Here is a 22,386-nt window from a genome sequence, read left to right as displayed (position 1 = left end):
AACTATTTGGAACATTTTGCTCATTATAAATATAATTCTGGTATTTGAAATTTGTTACACTGAACTTCTGTGAGAACTGAGACGTCAAATTCAACAGTTTTTTTTTTTTTTTTCATGTAAGTTTTTGTTTTTGCTTGCGTTGTCATTAATTTTAGCCTATGTACTTCTATTAACAGATAGGGCATTTTCATGAGGTATTTTATCTTTCCTTTCCGTATTACATGCCCATATTCCTTTATTTTATTAACTGAATAAAACAGGCTACAACATGGCACATAAGTTGACAACGTGGTTTCAAATAGAATGGCTTGCACCAGAATATTTATTCCCTTACTCTTACTGTATAAGTGTGTCAAAAACATACACAATCACTTCCTCATCTACAACTTCCATATAATGGTCCTAACACTGAATTCTGTAATATATACTGCAGTTCATCATCTTCAACTATTCAGAATATACATTTCTTATTATGTTACCAACATTGTGTTATTGTTCTCATAAAGGAATTACTTAAACAAAACAAGCATAAACAACTTTTCTCACTAGACAGTTACAGATATAACACAGAATACCATGAAGTGCAGTCAGCCTATTTAAAAATGTTGACAGAACATGAAAACATTGCAGATGTTATCCCGTTTTCTGTTGGTTTTTACTAAGCACAGAAGCTGTGCTCCTTAAAATAGGAAACTTAATAAATGAAATTTATCTGGTTCTTCATCAGTTTATATTTGATGCCTCCTTATCATAGAAGTAACAACACTGAACACAAGCTATACAGCTGCAAGCCCTTTCTGAAAAGTAAACTAAAATGGATTTCAATATATATTAAATAATTTGAATAGAGGGTAAAACTATGGTCCCTGATACAATCAACATTGTTCAGCAACCTAAGTAAACCATATAAAGGTATGTGTGTCTACCACATATGAAACCTACAAGAAAAACAAATTACCGTTTATAGGGGAAACTTAATAACACTGCTTAATATAGACGGCTATAATATGAGCAGATAACCCCTGGATAGGAAATACCATTAGCTAGTATTTTTAAGCAATGTACAGGTCTTAGTTAAGTTATATGTGATTTAGGCTTTCAATGGAAAGACGTTGGTCAAGAAAATCAGGTAATAATTCGTAGGTGTGCTGTCACTGTAAACTGCAGTTCAAGAGTTAAAGTATCAATCTTCTAAAAAAAGTTATCATCCAAAACGTGTGTGGTGTATCACACGTGCTCGAGGTACTTAACATATAAAATTATTATGTTCAGTTATTACTCCTTGATTAATCGGGTTACTCTGTACTTTTACCTCGAATACATTTTTTGTTTCTAGTTTTGGGCTCTGATTATCTCACTATCTATACCATTACATACTTACTACATCCGTTCATTTGTAAAATAATAAACATTTCCAAAAAAATAATATGCTTTCCATTACACTGTTTGCACTACTTACGTGAATTACAAAATAAATTTTAAAGAACCGGAATTTGCATGTTCTAAATACGCTTATTTACCGAAAACGAACGAAATGAGCCAATTGTCACATTTTAAATGGCGCGCCCTTTCTTATATTTCAACCGGGGAATTAATATGGTTTCTCGTAAATGAGGTCTCCCAGGCTCTTAATACAGACGTTTTATGCGATATTTGAGAGGCTATGATTTGGAAAATTGCCGAGACCGATCATAATTTGTAAGCTGTTGGAATCGACTTACAAACTTAATGTGATAGGGCGACATCTTGGACACGATTTGATAGCGACCTCTGTGAATGAGCATTCATCTCTCAAACATTGGTAAATACTGCTATGGCAGATGGGCTCCAATTCTGTGACCTCCATGTTGCATCGGACGCATCATGGATCCGTGTTAAGCACCGCAGTGCATTGTGGGATTTACGGAAGGAAACCATATTTTTCGTATCACATATGTGAAAATATTCTGGAGGGAAAGTTGTATTTACGATGGTTTACGCGTTTGTGTACGTGCTCGAATAGGAACGAACTATAACCAGCAAAATCTGTGTGTTTATAAACAAAGTGCGTGATTCTGTAGTGCCACGTATAAGATAGTTAGGTTAAAAATACAAGTGAATTCGCACAGGTGTTGAAGGGTTTCCGTGTGTTGGTGACATTGGTGCCAAAACAACAGTGAGAATTGTGGAGTGCTAAACTTCAGTGCTGTTGAATTTAAAGTGTAATGTCAAGAAGGAAATACGTCCTAGGAAAGGATTTATATGCATCAGAAACGACATGCAGGTCTGTGTTTATACTCATTACTTAATGTAGATTGTTTCTATACATATTGCTTACTACCGCAAGAGTAAAATACAACCTCTTCGGATACCATATCTCAGCAGTAAAACACTGTTTTATACTAGTATTCATCCACTTCGGCACCTAATTAAGTTTGCTGTAGTGTTCGGTGCTAACCGTCAAAGTATACTTGATTTTCTCTTTAAATCCCAATACGGACTTAATCGTTTTTTGTTCACCTGTCATTTTGGAAGTGTGGCTACTTGTACTTAAAGCGAACTGAATTAATGGTGCATATGTTTTGATTATATTGCGCCTTTGGCGCTAATTTATTACTATTACAGGGAAGGTTTGCAATCATCGTTTTAGGGCAGATGTCTTTCTCGTTTCATTTGAAAGTGGTCGTGTAACTGTAAGCCAGACCATCGGTAAAGGAAACATGACGTGGTCAAAGTAATTCGTTTGTATCTTTCGTGTTATTTGACAGTAGGCCTACCTTTAATCTTGCTAAAATCTGATTGTTCTCAGTAGCAAAATGACTTTGCGACCGCTTCTAATATCACTGCAACTACAGTCTGTTAATTACCAGAGATGACGTTGGCAAGCACCTGGAATATTTTGCACATAGAGAAATTGTTTTAAAACCCCATGGTTTCAAAGTAAACTGCTGTATGCTTTTCAGAACGTATAAACACTGCATAGTGTGTTCAGATTTTATCTGTGATGTAACTGATGTATGTTTGTGTATATGCCACTCTGATACTGCTGCTTGAGTACCGTTAATGTCAGTAAAACAAAAATGTTTTGTTAAGAGTATCATTATGGTTACAAATTTTTGTTAAACTGTTTTTGAGTCATCAACCTGCGCGTGTAACGTCAGTGGTGCAGACATGCTTTCAACGACACAATTCATATATCCAATTTTGGTGTAGAGTTTGCAACAGTTGTGAAAACATAAAATTTAAATTTGGCGTATAAAACAGTGCCTTAGGTTTATGTGATAACACAACTCAATTGAAATGTAAGGTAGAAATTAGTATGTAAATTAGGTGACAGATCTAATGCAGTTAATTAAAAAGTTGACCGATTCTTTTAATACAAATTATATGTAAAATACACGACGCTATATTATCTCATTTCGGTTAAAAAAAAGGGAGCATTTTCGACGCTGTAGAGGTGTTCGAGGAGTTTAGATCGTCGGAAACCGAGGCAATTAAATGACAGAGTTCATTAAGCCAACTTTAGAGTTTATAATAGACCTACCTAGATTTTTATTTTTTATTTTTTCTAAATCTCCTGTTATATTTGTGTAATTCAACACTCATTGTTGAATTGCTTAAATTAGATGTAATTGTCGGTTATACCTACATGTCAAACTTCGTCGTCTGATAACTGTTAAATACCTCTTAGACCACAAAAATAGCCACGAGAGTGCAATGGTATGCACTGTTAAGATTCCTCTTCTGACAAGTCAGATTTGTAGTATTTAGACATTTAAGAAAGAAAAGAGTTTGGACGATATTTTACTTTAGGTTCGGTTATACTGGATTTAGTAGTGTAATCGCGTCATCAAATGTGCTATTATTATTTTCCTTGTAAGTGATAACTATGAATACTGCCAACTGCTGCACTAAACAATTTACATATTGTTGTATTGTCCAGTGGCTTACAGTATTCAACTAATGCCGCTTATTTACGTTTTTAAAGATAGTATCTCTGTCTCGTTAAACCCCATTTCTGAATGAACAGCAGCAGTCTCCCAGAGTGCAGTTAAAACATGAGTAATAAAAATTTTATTAGTAACATCAGAGGAGGGAAAATCTTGATTGGAAAGGCTCTGAAGCTACTTTAAAGTAGAAATAAAATAGCTTTAACATTTGGATAGATATATACTTCATGTTCCATAGATCCACTAAGACGAAATCAACCAAGGATCTTAGAAATGACATAAAACAAAAATACATAACACATATTTGCAAAACTAAAAATTAAAAGAAATAGATATGCTAAGATTACATCGACAAAGTCGAAGTGAAATATAATAGTCTTAAAGAACGTTGAATAAGCAGTGAAAACTCTAAAGTACATTTTTATTTAAGAGTTAATACCGAACATAAACATGCAGAAATATATGCTCAGAAGTACATGAGATAATTTAAGACCGCAGAAGGCAGGTTGTACTTAATATACGCTTTATTTGATGTTGTTGGTGATAGACATCGGTACGCCACTTTGTTATATTAACACTTTCATCAGTGGACTATAAAGAGTTGGCCACCTTCAGGGGTTTGTATTTCATTAGTAGAACTTTTGGTGACTGCTGGCAAGGTACTGAAAACATGTTTTCCGGAACGGATCCTTTGGACTGAAACAGAGATACATTACTTATCACTAGTTTCATTAAGAACTAAATGTAGCTACTTGAACGCTGTAATTAATATTCCCAGGTTGTACACAACATTGCTGAATTGAAACACAATTAGTATTACACGCTTTATGTTTACACATTTCCAGTGCTCCAGCAAAATTTTCGTAGCGTTTAACCTTGTTTCTACAAATACATTTTATTGTGACAGTGTCAATTTTTCAGTGTGCTACATGTCAATATGTATCGTTTGCATCATTGTTTTTAATTTTTCTTCTCGATACTAAATACTAAATTTTAAATTATTGCCACAGCGGACATAAGTAAAAGACTGCAGGATGAGGAAAAAAATGAATTCGTATCCTTAGCCAGGTAATGAACACTTATGGCTTGAAAACTCTTGCTATCCCCCTAGTTGTTCCTAACTAGCACTTTAACTCAGGTGACTTTTTTGCTACCTCTCAGATAACTGTTACCAAGCGGACCTGCGAAGTTACTGCTGTAATGAGAAGTTTAAACGAAACGTTAAAATATACAGGGCGAATGTGATAACGATTTATTTCGTTTGTTATGTCATTTACGTTTGTTTCTGTGATAATACCGTGCGCCATCACTAAAATGTGCAACACGGAATAGAGTGATACAAAAGTATTTCGATCGGGTTGCATTCGCTACTGGAACAGCTCAGAACAGTGGCGTCGTGCTGCCACATTGCATTCAGTGAAACTATACGTTTGAATACGCCACTTCCGTGCCCAGCTGCACCGACCGATCGCCATGTCGTCCCCAGCCGAAAGGCGTCATTGGAGGCAGATATGGAGAGGCATGAAGGCAGCACACCGCTCTCCCGGCAGTTGTTACTTTTCGCGAGCGGATCCGATACTTAGATAGCTTCTTAGTTGGACTCAAAAGGGCTGAGTGCACTCCATTAGACAACAGCGCGTAATCTTCGATGATCTGACGGGAACCGGTGCTACCATTACGGCAAGGCCGTTGGCAGTGAACAGACACACGAGGTGCATATCTCCCAACTCTTCACGTGTAAACTTATCCATACTGCTGCTATTTATCACTTTTAACGAACACATAACATAGCTGGGAAACGAACCGGAGACAGAACGGACCGGCCCTAAATGCCTGCTTTAGGGCAAATAACAAAGTGGGCATTATTGTTGTTAACAGCAAGGGAATGGAACAAGTTTATTACCAAACGAGACACGGCTCATGGGTATGTTTCCTCATTTGTGAATATATTTTCTGTGCAATACAGATACGAGGAGATATTTCGGTAAGAAATTTGGTGGAATGCAATTACGCTGTAGAAAGCTTCCGGAAACCACGATGTTCTTAAACCCAAATACTTAATATTCCGGAACAACCTCCGAAATTTTGTCGGTATGGTTCAGGTTCAGCCGTATATATTGGATTCATTTGAGTACTTTCTGTAACAAAGAGCTCAAAATGTCCACTATGTTTGAATCTTTCTTAACGACGCTGTTGTGCAAACAAGAAAAGGCATCACTTAACAGCAGTGCGGATGTAGGGAGATTTATAAGTAATAGCGCTTGACACAGTGGCAAACAAGTTAAACAGCGAACAAACAGGTGGAAATATTAGTTGTTTGAGGCAGAGTCGGTAACATATTTTCACCATAAGGGCTAGAGATCAAGAACGTCTGAAAATAGATACACATCTGCAGTTGTCTGGCAAACAGACGCTGGAAATCAGTTTATTGGAAGAATACTGCGAAAAATACTTTCCACGCGGTTACAAACTCTCGCCCAAACCATTCAAGAGTGCTGTCAGTTTGCTTGGGAACACGATTTATCATAAATCAAAACCAAAATGTTCCATATAGGCTTAACGACTACATAGGCTACTCGATGAAAAAGTATTGTGAATCGAAAGGTTTCTCCAGAAACACACAAGAGTTCGGGAAAATATTGCTCATCGAAGATAACAGCGTCTTGTTTGAAGGAAGCGGAAGGACTTGGACTGATACGCCAGGTTTCCCTCTTGGTCTGATGACAGTAATATGTTCCGCGCCGCGGTGCTTTTGAGATTGTCGCTTCACTGTAAACTGGGAACAGAGGCAAGAGCTTATCAACTACGTACTATGTTTCCGATTTCTCGTAACTGAGCGAAATGCGTTCTGCTCGATTTGGTGCGTGTGTGATTTGAATATGCACGAGTGCCTTGTGCTGTCCGTTTACTTGCTTGGCATGCCTTCATTAACATCAAATTACTATTACTGTCCTTTTCTTGCGATGGTTTTTCTCCATTCCTTTCGAATTAAACTAATTTAGTGACTAGAAAAACTACTTTCAGATAACACAATATTTTCAGCACCTACGTTTCACTAGTCTGTTTTTTTATTTCTCCAGTATTAGTAGTTTATTCTTCCAAGGATTATTTTACAATAATGTAGGGCTTGTCAGCATAGCACAATTCGCGACACTTATCTCACTGAAAGCATTCTGGGTATATTGCCGTGTCGTCTTGTAAAACACTATAAATATCGTCGTTTCGGCCGAGTTGCAACGGTCTTCCTCGAGGCAGAGACATATTAGTTTCGGCCGAAAAGTCGGTAGATTTTAGTGTTTTATAAGATGGCGCGGCAATATACCCATAATGCTTTTAATGAGATAGACACCGACTGCGGAAGCCTACGAATTTACGTCACACATGTGATTAAAGAGGAGTGGACAGATGATAAGTACTGCAACCTACTTCTTACGATTCTGCTTACTGCATTCGTGCCCACACCAACCCTCCAGCAGTAAGTTGGTGGTCCCTTGCTGTCTCAAAATGTGTGCTATCTACCGATCCAATCTTTTAGTCAAATTCTGCCACTTGTATCCGCAGTTCTGCTCAGCATCACCACATCAGTTAAGTGATCGGTCAATCAAATCTTCAGCATTGTTCTGTAGAACCACAATTCAAAAGCCTCTTTTCTCTTCTTGTCTAAACTGTTTACCGCCCATGTTTCATTTCCATACGTGGCTACACTCTAGACAATATTTATTCTCCCGAAACTTTAATTCACTCTCCAAATTTTTCTTTGGCTGTCCTTACTGCTTCCTCAGTGTACAGTTTGGATAACATCGGTGATTGGCTACTACCCTGCCTCACTCCCTTCTCAATCACTGCTTCCCTTTCATGCCTCTCGACTCTTATACCAGCCGTTCTAGTTTCTGTACGAGTTTTAAATATTCTTTCGCTCCCAGTATTTTAGCCGTGCTACAATCAGAAATTCAAAGAGAGTGTTCCAGTCAACATTTTCAAAATCGTAGGGTCAATATTGCCCCGCGCGTTCCTACATTTTTCCGGAATCCAATTTGCCCGAGGTTGGCTTCTACCAGTTTTTCCATTCTTCTGTAGGTAAGTCATGTTAGTATTTTGCAGTCGTGACCCATTAAACTGATAGGTCGGTAATATTCTTACCTGTGAGCACCTGCTTTCTTTGGATTTGGAATTATTACATTTTTATTGAAGTATGGCGGTATTTCACCTGTCTCATAAATATTGTACATCAGATGGAATAGTTTAGTCACGGCTGGCTCTCCCAAGGGTATCATTATTTCGAACGGAGTCTCCCTGTATATACTCCCAACTTTCACCTTACGTTCTTTGCTCTGTACTGGTTTTCCATCTCGGCTTTTAATATTCATACAGCTGTTTCTAACGATCGTAAGTGATGATTTTTCTGTATTAAAAAATAAATAAATAAAAAGCTTTGTGAAGTCATGTTAATTTTATGGGTAGGGCTTTCTGCCTGTGAAAGAGAATGTATTTTTCGATCAGCGAGAACTACGTGCGTTAATAACTGGATTATTTTCACCATCAGTACTCGAGCGTGGCTCAGTGGCCTGATTCAGGTCTTTCAATTGCACGCCATTGCGGCGACTTGCGTGTACCCAACGTACACAAGTTACCCACCCTGGGAAGGGGACCTACAGTTTAACGCGGGACACGAATCGCGTTTAGACATTGTTCAGTATTTATATGGTCAGAATATTCGATGTTGGTCGAGTTTCGCATGTCAGTATTAACTAACGACCGAGCGAGATGGCCCATTGGTCGGCACTTTGGACTCGCTTTCTGGGGGACGGCTGTTCAAATCCGCGTCTGGCCATCCAGGTTCATGTTGAAACTTCCTGGCAAATTAAAACTGTGTGCCGGACCAAGGCTCGAACTCGGGGACCTTTGCCTTTCGCGGGCAAGTGCTCTGTCAACTGAGCCACACAAGCACGACTCACGACCCGTCCTCACAATTTTCATTCTGGGAACATCCCCCAGACCTTTACTAAGGCATGTCTCTGCAGTATCCTTTCTCCCAGAAGTGCTAGTCCCGCAAGTTTGGGAGGAGAACTTCTGCGAAGTTTAGAATGTAGGAGGCGTACTGTGGCGTAAAATTGTGAGGAAGGGTCGTGAGTCGTGCTTGGGTGGCTCAGTCGGTGGGGCACATGCCCGCTAAAGGCAAAGGTCCCGAGTTTGAGTCTCGGTCCGCCGCACGGTTTTATTATGCCAGCAAGTTTCATATCAGTACACACTCAGCTTCAGAGTGAAAATTTCCTTTTTGCAAGTTCATGTTTTCCGTGATTTCCCTTAATCGCTTAAGACAAATGCCGGGATTGTTCCTCTGGAAGGGCACGGCCGATTTCTTTCTCCATGCTTTAACCAATCCCAGATTGTTCTCCCTCTCTAATGACCTCAACTGATGATTCGTTCACTCTGGACCACGGACTGTGCGTGAAATATGAAAATTTTAATGGTCTCTCGTTCTACTTCGTCAAGCACATATCGGCTCATAGCTGATGTTACGAACTGACAGATTTGCTATCGAGCTTTTTCTTCAGATATCCTCGATAATGCCCTTTCCTGGTTATATCAGTAATAAAGAATGTGTTCTGTTGGAGCTTCTTTCACCTCCCCACTGTTCAACCAGAGAAGCGCATTCTTTCTTTACCAGCTGCCGTTTCGTATGGTCGCTTATTGATGATGCCATTGCAGGCGGGGGCGCCCATACCCAGCGGCAAACTGTCCCCTCCCCCTCCCCCCCTGCTCTTAGGAAAAGAAGTAAAAAATAGTGCAGTCAGATGTTTTTCATTCAAGGAAATGATTTAAAAGGCGATATTACGTAGGTTTTTAACAGGATCGGAACTGGAACTTTATGGCTGGTTATAGGTCGCCATTCGTCTTCCAGAATATTAAAAATGCTGCATACCCACAGGTCTTGGGCGCTCTAGATTTCAGACCGTCCCTGCGACTGATTTGTTGGTTATTGTCGGTTTATTTGATGAAGGTGAATGTTGCAGTTCAAGAAGTCGAATCTGCCCTATGACAGGTATTGACTGGATGCGCCTCCGTGTTCCTGTGCTGTGCCTCATCTTTAATCTACTGATTACGTCGTTCGTTTCTAACGGCGTTGAGGATGCAGAATCTATTTCTTCCTCTTCCCTGCAATCTTTCTTGAATGACTCATCGCTTTATCGCAACATATGTCTCAGCCAAGATGTTTTCCTCATTTTTTTATCGTTTGCACTAGCTTTATTTCCTTTCCTGTTGTTAGAAGTATTCTTCATTCCTCATTCTGTCTAACCGTTTCAAGTTTATTATTTTACACCACATCAACATTTGAAAACTATCCAACTACTTTTTCTCTATATTTTCCACTGTCTGAATCCCTGCGATATAATACTGTACTCAAGACAAAATACAAGGTAAATCACTTTCTTAATTCTGCATGGATTTTTTTGTTCACAAAAAATGCGGTCTTTAGGAAGACATATTTACCTACAGATGTTTTACTTTTTATTTCCTCCATACAAATTCCATTTTCTATCACATTTCATAAGCGCCTGAAAGATTTTACTTGTTCCAGTGGTTTTTTTTCTTTTTATTTTTTTTAAAGAAATCGTCATGGTTATTGAGTCTAATTACTCTGCTCTTTCGTACATTTTTCCTCGTTCCTTAACACTTATACAGCCATCTCCATCACAAATAGTTCTTCTTAGGATGCAGCCAGCATTGCTTGATCATCTGCATTCAAGAAATGTCTGAGTTTATTCTTATCAGTTCTTATGATCTGAAAGTTTCAGCATATTCACTCAACTTTTTTAATCGGGCTTGTACATATTAGCATGTCAGTGTTTTCCCGTTATTACGACTTTTCACCTACTTATATTCATCGCAACTGCACCCATCCCCTCCCTCCTTGTCTTGTTCTGGGGGCGTAGCAGTTGGGTTAGTGCTGTGTGTGACCATACCTCCGAGCCATACAAGATGACCGGAAGTATGAGCTGGCGCCAGGGGAGAAGTTTGCACTGCGTGGTTAATCCGTCACCTTTCAGCAGGGGATATAACCTACGGAAGAGCGCACAGTCTTTGCTGCGGTGGTAAGGTGTCTGTTCCTGATAGGCGTCGGTCTGTTTCCTCTGGATCAAATTCTGCCGTCAGTGGTGTGAACTGATGATAAGGGAGCTTGGGTTTAGGGTTTAAATAGATCTCCTGAGGCTTGGTGGGATTGATTAGTATTTTTTAGCGATTACATCACTGTGTTATCTTGTCGAGATGTTAGAGGTAGCGGTGTATAAGGAGGAGGCTACGACTGCTTCTGTATATAGCGGTGTCCTCCATATAGAGAGCAATCCCTTCGCCCATCTGCCTAGAAATCTCATTCGTGTATGTGGTGTAAAGGACCTAAAACACAGCATTACGGGACTCCTGCCGCAATCTGCCGTGTCTGGCTGGACTTGTCTCCGTTCTTTGCGAAGAGATGACGTCCTGTAAGTAAGGAGTCAATGATCCAGATTGAGCTGGGCACCCTATCTGATCTAGCTTATAAATTAGACCGTCGTACTAGACGCGGTCAAATGCTTTTTTTGTGTCCTGGAACACTGCTCCTGTTGCTTCTCTCCTTGCCCTGGTCAGTCAAATGTGTTCTACCAAGCGAAGGGGTTGTTGGATAGTGAATGTTCAGCACGGAATCCAAACTGTTTCGGCATAAGAATATTGTTTTCAGCCAGGAAGTGACGCAGGGTGAAAGGATTAAGAACGAGCATATCAGAAACGGTGAAACTGATCGGCTGTTCGTGAGCATCCGTGCAAAGAGGTTGGACGACCGTGAGACCAGGAGCAGGTGACAAGTGTCGGGCATTCGCAAGAAATTACCGAATGTGGAGATTGGAGCCTGCCCTGCCCGCTCCGTAAAGCAGGATAGGCGGCGGCGGATCTGACAGCAGTGTACAGGGTCGCGCACGGAAACCGGCCCCGAGTACAGACTGCACGCCAGTTACGAACGGACTGGAACTTTATGGCAGATTAAAACTATCCTGGACCGGAACTCGAACTCGGGATCTTTGCCTCTCTTGGACAGGTGCTCTACCGACTGTGCTACCGAAGCACGACTCACGATCCGTCTCTATGCACGAATTGTAGCCTGCCACGAGCGGATACAAGAACAAATACATAAACATATAATAATTGTATGATAAAGAAATAACTAATAAGCTAATACAATGGTCTATATTTATTGAATTGATCTTGTCTTTTATCTTATGTACGCGCGCGCCGTAACATGTTAATATACATTATGTGCAACACTGCCCCATCAATTCTCAAAATTTCATTACGAATATTGTCCTTAAAGTCTTCCAACGTGGTTGGGTTCTTTGCGTACACTTTTCCCTTTAGACTGCACCACAGATGAGTCAAGTGATAGGTCCGGCGAACACGGCGACCACAATCCTTTGCTGAAAATTCTTTCTTCTGCGAATTTTTCATGAATTCGTGAGCGCGTGAAGTGTAGCGGATCGTCCCGTGCTGTTAAGAGACAGCATACGTGCGTTTAGGGTGGGTCAATTTTGCGTAACATTCCGCAAAGATTTGCGTATAAACAGCAGTGTTTTCTGTTGTTTCAAAAAATATGGGACACACACTCCGACTTGCTGACACGACGCACCGCATTAAGATTTTTTTTTTTTTTTTTTTTTTTTTTTTTTTTTTCCCACGGTGAAGAGGTTCCCCTTTAACCGTATAGGAACTATTCGTGGACTAGTATCGTGTTCTGAGAGTTGATGTGTCTTGTCAGATTAAACCAGGATTCATCACTCATAAAATACAGCAGTACCGAGCTAGGTGGCGCAGTGCTTAACACGTTGGATCCGTATTCGGGAGGACGACTTTTCAAACCCGCGTCTGACTCTCCAGATATAGGTTTTCGTGACTTCCCTAAATCGCTTTAGACAAATGCCGGGGTTGTACGGCCGATTTCCTTCCTCGTTCTTCACACGATCCAAGTTTGTGTTCCGTCTCTAATGACCTCGACGTCGACGGGACGTTAAACCCAATCTTCGAAAATACAATACCGGGGCCAGCCGCTGTGGCAGAGCGGTTCTAGGCGCTTCAGTTTGCAACCGCGCGACCGCTACGGTCGCAGGTTCGAATCCTGCCTCGGGCATGGATGTGTGTGATGTCCCTAGGTTTAAGTAGTTCTAAGTTCTAGCTGACTGATGACTTCAGATGTTAAGTCCCAAAGTGCTCAGAGCCATTTGAACCATTTTTACATTCCACTCTAAATTGTTTGCATAGTCACGTATGGTAATTCATACGTGTTGCCTTATCTTCCTCCGTTCAGTTCTTGGACACATGTCATTTCGTAGGGCTTCATCCCTATATAATGTGAAATATGTTGACAAGCCCATGTCGTCTGCAAACTTCAAATACCGTATTCTTTTATTCAGTCTAGTAAACAGCTGCCTTTCATTAAGCAAAATGAAAATTATGTCTACCTCTTTTTGCAATTCCTTAAAATTGTCCAACAACGATATTCTTTTATGGACAACTGTGAACAGTCTTTATGATGCTATCTGATTAAGCTTTTTATGTATGCCGATAACATTAAATGTCCTCCTACGCTTCCTTGGGGTCCACCTCATGTTACGCTCGTTTCTGTGGAACATTCGAGGTTCAGTAGGCTGTAAAGTATTGGGTTCTGTTAGTCAAAAAAATATTGCTCGAGCCATTTAGATATCTGCGAAGACGCTCTGCATGAGGGTTATGTGGAAAGAGAGGGGGCGAGGATGGAACAGATTTCAGATCCTGGATTATGTGATGGACTGGAGCACGTACAGCAGCGTTGACAAGAAAGAAATGGAACCGCAAAGGACGTGGTAATGTAGCAGAAAGCTGATGAAGATGACTACTAACAAGCGATATCAAATGGGACAGGCACGAAAGTGCAGTATTAAGTAACGCGAATGAAGAATTCTATTTTTTGGAAAAGTGCAGCCCATCTGTGAAGGAAGTCGCGTACAAGACGCTGGTCCGACCGATTCTGGAGTACTATTGCAGTGTTTGGAGTGTTTATGAAGCAGTCATGGCAACAGGTACGAACGATTGCAGGAAAGCGGCGATGGGATCATAATAGGTCTGTACAGCCCACAGGAAAGTGTAACACTAATGCTTGGTGATGTTAAATCCAAGTCACTCAGATGGACAGAGCGAAAGACGTACTGAGAAGAGTGGGAGAGCAAAGACAATTACTGCCTGTAATAAAAAAAAATGGAGCTGTACTGGGCATACTAAGAAAGGAGGAGGCCCTTATGAAAATGCTCGATGAACGAAGGGTACCCAGCGACCTAAAAAAGAAAAAGAAAAAAAACAGGTCTATCGCATTCTCAAGAAGGGTCGTAGGACAGATGCCTATAGATGTCTATATCGTTGACGTCAATCTGTTGTACAAGGAAGGCTACGTTATTCTCCTAAAATAGTGTTCAATAAGTTGAGAGGACTGGTATGCGAGGAATACTGCGTGACCAGTGAGCAGCCACCAGCGTTTATATCGTGTAGCGATTATGAGGAGCAGATGAGAGGGATTAGGGTGCAAACAGTCTCTTGCCCACGTTCCGTACGTGAGTGGAGTGGGAGAGGAAGTAGGTGATACCGGTTCGTCATGCGCTGTACCGTGGCCAGCTGAGTTTATACGTGGATGCGCTCAGCAGACGACTTTTATTTGCAGTGCGACAGTGCAATCCCGAATTATCGGAATGGTTGGCTTGTGTGGTTTGACCTGAATCTTGTGTCTCGTCGAGCTAGACAAATGTTTCTTTATTCCAGCCTCTGATCACAATATCAATTCTTTAGACGGTGACCGGTTTCAGTCCGTAATGACCATCCTCAGATCTAAAATATATACATCTAGTGAGCAGTGTGTCTTTAAACATAAAACAGCAATATGTATCACAATATACTGTCACACAACCAGGGAAATGTACAGATAAAATATGCTGTAATGTACCTTTTTTACACCATGTCCTAAAGTGATAAGGCCATAATGGCATCGTCAAAGCATATAAATATAATCAGCACAGCATCGTCACATGGATCTAAAAATAAGGTGTAGAATAGGCCACATCGTTCACATAGTGATTATTGCAACTGGCTTCGGAAGTACAGTAGCAACCAGAAACCTGTTTGCCTACATCCTCCCTAGATGTCGCTACTGTGGGCTTACTCAGATGTAGTCATCATTTACGCAAAAAACATAATCTGATAAAAACACATTAGGTAGAATGCATGTAGCAGACTTATTAAAATTGATGACTATCATGGAAACCAATTGTGAGATGAATGCAGTTACCCATATAAAATTATTAAAAGGAAATTTATGAAGAACTTTAGGACGTGGTGTATTAAAGGTACGTTATACCATATTTTATCTGTTCATTTCCCTGGTTGTATGACAGTATATTGTGATACATATTGCTGTTTTATGTTGAAAGACACACTGCTCACTAGACGTATATATTTATTTTAAATCTGAGTATGGTCATTACAGACTGAAACCGGTCATCGTCTAAAGAATTGATATTGTGATCAGAGCCGGCCGGAGTGGCCGTGCGATTCTAGGCGCTGCACTCTGGAACCGAGCGACCGCTACGGTCGCGGGTTCGAATCCTGCCTCGGGCATGGATGTGTGTGATGTCCTTAGGTTACTTAGGTTTATTTAGTTCTAAGTTCTAGGCGACTGATGACCTCAGAAGTTAGGTCGCATAGTGCACAGAGCCATTTTTATGATCAGAGACTGGAATAAAAAAAACATTTGACAGTATTGGATCACTGTTTGTGTAGGCGATTATGTCGCAGTTGGTGGAACATGTCTTGGATGCACGTCCGGTCAGTTGCAGACAGCTGTTGAGCTGTCATGGATTCTGGTGGCTCCCCAGCGTTCTGCGTGTCATGTCTTGTTGCACTCATTCCAAGGAGTGCCGCAGCCGTCGTCATCCGCGTGCTGCAGTTTCTGATTCAGTGGCTCTTGTGGCTCGTTTTGAGGCAATCAGTCCTGCCGTTTTCTGATGTGGCGAATACTAGCATTACGGGATAACAACCATTCACTTTCTGCGTTTCATGTGGCGGTCACCGAGACGTATGTTGCTATGTGGACGACTCTTCTGACACACCGATGGTATCTTCCTGTTAGTACTCATCAGAGTTATTACTGGAAGGATCACTTATCGGTAAATTTTATGATTAGCGAGGCGGCATTTCGTGTGTGCTGTATCGTAAACCAGAGATTGATGCTAGTCGTCTTGGGTAAGTCTTTACATTTCTGTACGATTACCAGGACTTTCCCGCTATGGGCTGACTAGCGTGCTCCAGAGATACAGATAGCTGTATCCTCGGAGCACCCGCATCTGAGGGGAATATGTGGAGAGCTCAGACCATGTATGGATCGGGATATGACCCCTCTACGTTCGTATAGCGAGCTGCTCGTACCAAGGGAAACAACTTCCTGAGGACATGCAGCTCTACTGTACGACTTAATGATGATTGTATCCCCTTGAGTAAAATATTCTGGATGAAAAATACAGATAGATTTCCTGTCGGAGACTACTTGGGATGAGCTCTTCGGGGGGAGGTGGGGAGGTCGGCATAGCGTTCCGTGGCAGGAAACATTCGATCTTATAAGCGGGTAGGCAGGTTAGAGAAGTTAAAAAGAAAAATAGGTTTGTTGGTAGTAACCAGCTTCAAATGAATGTAGGTTGCAGTAGTTATGGAGGGGAAGGGGGGGGGGGGGCGCAGGCTAGACTAGTTTGCAGAGCTCCATCAAACCAGTCTTCGAACTGCAGACCACAAGAACAAGGACTGCACCTTACATCCTCCTGAACCTGCTTGGTGTATTCACGGCTTGGTCTCCCTCTACTATCCCCTTCCCCCCGTACACCACACACACACACACACACACACACACACACACACACACACACACACACACACACACACACACACACTCTGCCATTACCAAATTATTCCTTTACACCTCCAGTTGTGTTCTATATATCTATCCCATCGCTTTTAGTCTAGTTGTGCCGTAACATTCTTTGCTCTCCGATACGAGTTAGCACTTGTTCATTATTAATCGTACCTATCCCACTGATATTCACCATTCTTTTGCGGCATCACATGTCACTCCAAACAAATACTTTCGGAAAAGAGATCAAAACACGCAAAGTAGCAAGCAGGCTTGTGACGAGGGTCATTGACTTCATGTGAGACTCCCTACCAGCTGTCCGTCATGACCGTGAATAACCTTTCGTACATGGGAGAAAGAATGGGCATAACCTTGGACAATTAACCCGACTGTAGCGTACTTCCATTCTATCACTCAGACGAAACGAGAACATTTGAGCTCGGGTTCGTATAGGCCACTGCTTTATAAAACCAAACTCCGTCCGAACAGGCCTTGGAAGGTCCAATGGTACCGACCGGCCGCCGTGTCATCCTCAGGCCACAGGCGTCACTGGGTGCGGATATGGAGGGGCGTTATGAAGACCCTATATAATGCGACTCATGTGGCGTTACTGTAATAGTGTGTTGTATCGTAACTGAAAGTGTTTTGCATGTTGATCAGAGGACATGAAATGGTTTAAGCACATGAATGCCCACTATGGTATTTTAAGCTACGGTTGGACCAGCGTAGCGCGGGTTTTAAATTTTGCGAGGAATGACGATACGCCTCCCTACCCCACCGCCCACCCCCTGTCCCTCCTCCTCCTCCTCCTCCTCCTCCTCCTCCCCCTCCCAACCCGCCTCAAGATATTAGCGAACACAATTTGACTGAGTAGTTGGCTCCTTTTTTTTATATATTAGTGGTAGCCAGTTACATGTACCTGGAGAAAACTTCCATGCTTTTAGCCAGATATTTTCATTTGACAAAGTAATTTCTGAAAATAACTCTTTTCGTTGTGAGCTCACTCACCCAATACTGACACGGTGTCGACTGTCCCCGCAGGTGTTGCCCATATTGACATCATAGTTCGTGAAATACCACTTATGAACATAGTACACCGCCACAGTGACATTATTTGTAAGGAAGTACTTTTTTCTCAGTTCACAAAATCCATGTACTGTATTCGTATTCAGCATGGGCAGTAATAATCGAGCTGTTAACCGAACAAATATCGACGACGACGACGACGACGTTAGAACGTAAAAGATATAGGATGGACAACAATCTGATGCTGTTTCGCTGATGAACTTTATTGCGTACGGCTAAGTGTAGAGTTTAAGTGACAGTAGGGGCATTCAGAACAGCTTTACCTGAATTTTTATTTGGTTCGGTGGATTGCTTTAAACGTGGGGAGTAGAAGGGACCGCGTACAGAACTCCCATTCGTGAGTACTGCTAGTGTGTTTGGGACGCCTACGGGATCGGATTAACTGAAGACGTCTAAGCAAGGTGTGTTGCTAGGTTTGTTTGCGGTCGGTTCGATCAGCACGGGAATGTTACGGGAATTGCTCTGCAAGCTTAGGTGGAATCCTTAGTGAGAAGAGGACGATCTTTTTCGCGCTGTTGAAGTAGTTTGGAGCACCAGCAGTTCCGACATTACTGTGGGTCGATTCTGCTACCTGTAACAGCATCTTGACACCGCTCTAAGCGAGACAGGCTGCATCGTAGCAGGTTGTCTACAACAAACTCCGGTTTGACAAAATCTGCTATCTTACAGGCATATTAGACGAAGAACAGCGGCAGAGTTTGAGAAGGAAAAGCAGGAAAATTATTCCAGCCATCCGTGTTTTGAAGCAAAGCATAAAGTCCTAGGCTGGAGTCGACAAATAGCTTTCTTCGAATAATTTAAGCATCACATCACCAGCTCGCCCAATAGAACTGTGGGAAACAAGATAGTAATAATCAAAACCTAAAGGAAGAGACCGCCTCTGGCTTCCAACTACTCTTCCAGACGTGGAAGACTGCGAAGTGGATTGACGCGGTGCAAACAAATTCTTGAAGCGGTGGGGCTACATTACTGGAGATGCAACCTGCGAATGTGGAGAACATGAAGACGCTGAACACCTCTTAGTCAGCCCGTTGTTACCTGAAGTCTGCACGCTGCAGGACCTGGTTTCAGCAAATATACTGAATTTTGGGACTCAAAATCAATTTTAAATGTACAAATTTTTGTGTAAATGCTGTAGATATGTTTTGAATTTGTAAATAGTGTGGTCCTGGATACAAAAATAATAATAACGTTCATATAGCATAAAAAAGGTAAGGGCAAAGTAATGAAGACGGGCACGTACAGAGGCAATCGTGCTATCATTTTAACCGCGCTCCATTTGCGAGTGGAAGCGGAAAGGGAGTACCGACTAGCAGCGCCACGAAGCTTGTACAGTGGCTGTCTACTAGAGTGAAGCGCCAAAGAAACTGCTATAGGAATGAGTATTCAAATACAGAGATATGTAAACAGGCAGAATACCGCGCTGCGGTCGGCAACGCCTATATAAGACAAGTGTCTGGCGCAGTTGTTTGGTCGGTTACTGCTGCTACAATGCCAGGTTATCAAGATTTAATTGAGTTTGAATGTGGTGTTATAGTCGGCGCACGAGCATCACAGAGGTAGCGATGAAGTGGGGATTATCCCGTACGACAATTTCACGAGTGTACCGTGAATATCAGGAATCCGGTAAAACATCAAATCTCCGACATCACTGCCACCAGAAAAAGATCCTGGAAGAACGGGACCAACGACGACTGAAGAGAATCATTCAACTTGATGGAAGTACTGCCCTTCCGCAAATTGCTGCAGATTTCAGATTCAAACGACGAGTGCTGTACTTAATTCAGAAGTTTGATACCAACATATTACGTACTGTGCGACATTTATTTTCCAGTAAAGTGTGAGTGTACGTCAAGTATTTTCCCAGGCGCTTAGAACCCTAAAGCACCGGTTTCGCCTCTGGCCACACCGTAGGTAACTTCGTCGGGAAATAATAAACACGGAATTTCCGTAGTGTCTTTCTGAAACGTTGTATTCTGTTTTTTGTTGTGGTATTAACCCTGCATTGCGATTGTGTTCGTTTGTATCATATTCTATGATCGGTCTCTTAAGTCCCAGTCTGCTTTACTCTCTTATTTTTTAATGACGGGCTATACAGAAAGGCTTGACATTAAATTGAGTTGTATATATAAGGTAATCAAACACGTTTTGCTGTGGATTTGAATATATTTTTGTTTCACTAATTGGTTGATGGTCTGTTAGAAATGACAGGGCCAGTTCATAGCTTGCAAACCAGTTACTCGTGGTTATATTTCATGATGTTTTGGAAATATGATTACACAACCCTTTCAAAACGTCAGCTGTACGGACTCAGCTTCTAAGGTCTCATTTGATTGCTCGACTCGAAAAAGTTCCAAATTTGACGTGTGAGCTGTTCTTGCACCAGCTAGACTAATTACGCTCATTCCATATTTACAGGTTTAGAAGGTCTATACATTCGAAAACTACGTCGTCCTCGAAATTTTACAAGCGTTTCATTTACAGATACTCCAAGAGAATAGTGTGCCATGCAGTTTTTTCTGAACAAATCAAAAATATTTCGTATAGGAGTCAATTTATCCCCTATTCCTGTGTCGGACGTAGTTCACCTATTATCAAATCTTAGAAACTGTACCAGAAACCTGAACCTCTGTAAAGTCATTGCAGAATAGAATACTTCTAATACTGTACCATTTCTGTCTCAGTGTTTTGCGTGCACGTCGTGTCCTGAAGCGAAGGTATCCTGCCAGGTGGACTGGTCGAAGAGGAACAGCTACTTGGCCTGCTTCGTTTCCTGATTTAAATCCTCTGGACGTTTTTCTTTGGTGATGCATTAAAGACGTTGTCTATCGCGATATTCCAACAGCTCCAGAGGACATGCAGGGACGTTTCGTGCTTGCTTGTAATTCTCTTCAGCAGGCAACACTGGAAGCAGTAAATAATTCTTTCATTCAGCGAGTGCACCAGTGTATCGGTGTCCAGGGTCACCACTTCGAGCACCTTTGAATGTTCTTCTCCTGGGCAGTGGTACAGGAGAGTCAAAGTCAATTTTGTGCTATGTCTTTACTTGGTTTTCAATTGTTTTCTAAGAACTCCAGCCAATGGACGAGCTTGTGATCCCGGGCTCAAGGTCAATGTGTTGTGTTATATAATTAATAACGTTGTGTTTCAGTGAATGGTACACTGTGATACATTTTTCAATGGGTCTTTAGGGGAGGTAATGGATTACCGAATAAAAAATACAGGGTGCCATTTAAAAAGGTCATACCGCTGTTCACATCATTGTAAAAAAAAAAAAAAAAAATAATAAAAAAAAAAAGCTACAACGAAGGCAATCATGGTGATTGATGCCCCCCTGGCGGCTAAAGAACATTTGCTTGAAACATTTTGTAATTTGCTTCTGGACAAACTGTTGTTTAGGGTTGTCAAGATAAATGGGACACCCTGTATATTGCTAATGAAATGGCTAGTGAAGGTAGCTTCATACTCCGAAATATATAGTGAACACGAGACAGAAAGTGAAGAAATGTGTTTGACAGTGATACAAATCAGAATAAAATAAACATTTTTTGATAAGGACAATCACGTTTAATGGGTGGAATACATTCCTAATCTTCCTATCAGGACTCTACATAATATTTTGTCATCTTTCTGGTGTGAGTGGTATTGCGAAGTATAAAAAGACAGAAACAGAAATACGGCGGTTGTCTTTCACAGATAAAATATTGGAATGAAGTAGTGACACGTACCACACTATGCACCACGTTGCTAATTCTAGATAATCTTCTCGGTCCTGAGACAGACAAGAGTTGAAATTGAAGCCTTTATTGGTGTGATGGATGGAACCGGTGACGTGTAAGAATACGATGTACACTGGTTTTAGGAATGCCAATCTCGTGATCAAGTTGTCCTGTGCTCCCGTGTGGATTCATACCAACGGAAGCGAGAACAGTAACTTCGGCAGCTTCGTCTGTGCGAGTGCTACAATGATTGCGTTGTCGTGGGTTGAAACTTCCGTTTCCTGAATCGTCGCAACAAGACGAGAAAACCTATGTCGGGAAGGTGGGTTCTTGTCAGGATATCGCTCTCTGTACAGTTACGCTATCTGCGTAGCATTTCGCCTACCTTCAACAACAATAAAAGAAACGTTATGTCGATGCAGTTTGCAGGAAGGACAGCTTTTACTGTATGCCTACTCTACACAACAGTATTTAAAAGGACTAAACTACTGTACGAAATGTACCCGTACATAAGAAAACAGTATTGCAGTTAGTATTCTGCTAACTTACATTCCCCATTGATGAGTAGCATTTATACCTTCTCTTCGTTGGTGTACATTCTACTCACACAACTCAACTGACGATGGTTGACGGAATGACGGGTGTGTATTCTACTTATGTTTACATTTGTCCTTTGTCAACGTCAGAACTTGGATGTGTTCCA

At 41.4% G+C, this 22,386-nt stretch overlaps 1 protein-coding gene across 1 annotated transcript in view; it reads left to right on the top strand.

Annotated features, from left to right (window-relative positions):
- Nucleotides 1-1,831: 1,831 nt before the first annotated feature.
- The window catches only part of LOC126214979 (uncharacterized), a 424,425-nt gene continuing 403,870 nt past the window's right edge, over nt 1,832-22,386 (top strand). Inside the window, exon 1 of the mRNA XM_049941611.1 lies at nt 1,832-2,263. The gene's annotated coding sequence lies outside the window, so the exon portion shown is untranslated. The remainder of the gene's footprint in view (nt 2,264-22,386) is intronic.

Source organism: Schistocerca nitens, chromosome 12 (assembly GCF_023898315.1).
Source record: "Schistocerca nitens isolate TAMUIC-IGC-003100 chromosome 12, iqSchNite1.1, whole genome shotgun sequence".
Lineage (NCBI taxonomy): Eukaryota > Metazoa > Arthropoda > Insecta > Orthoptera > Acrididae > Schistocerca > Schistocerca nitens.
This window is presented reverse-complemented; position numbering and strand designations above follow the sequence as displayed.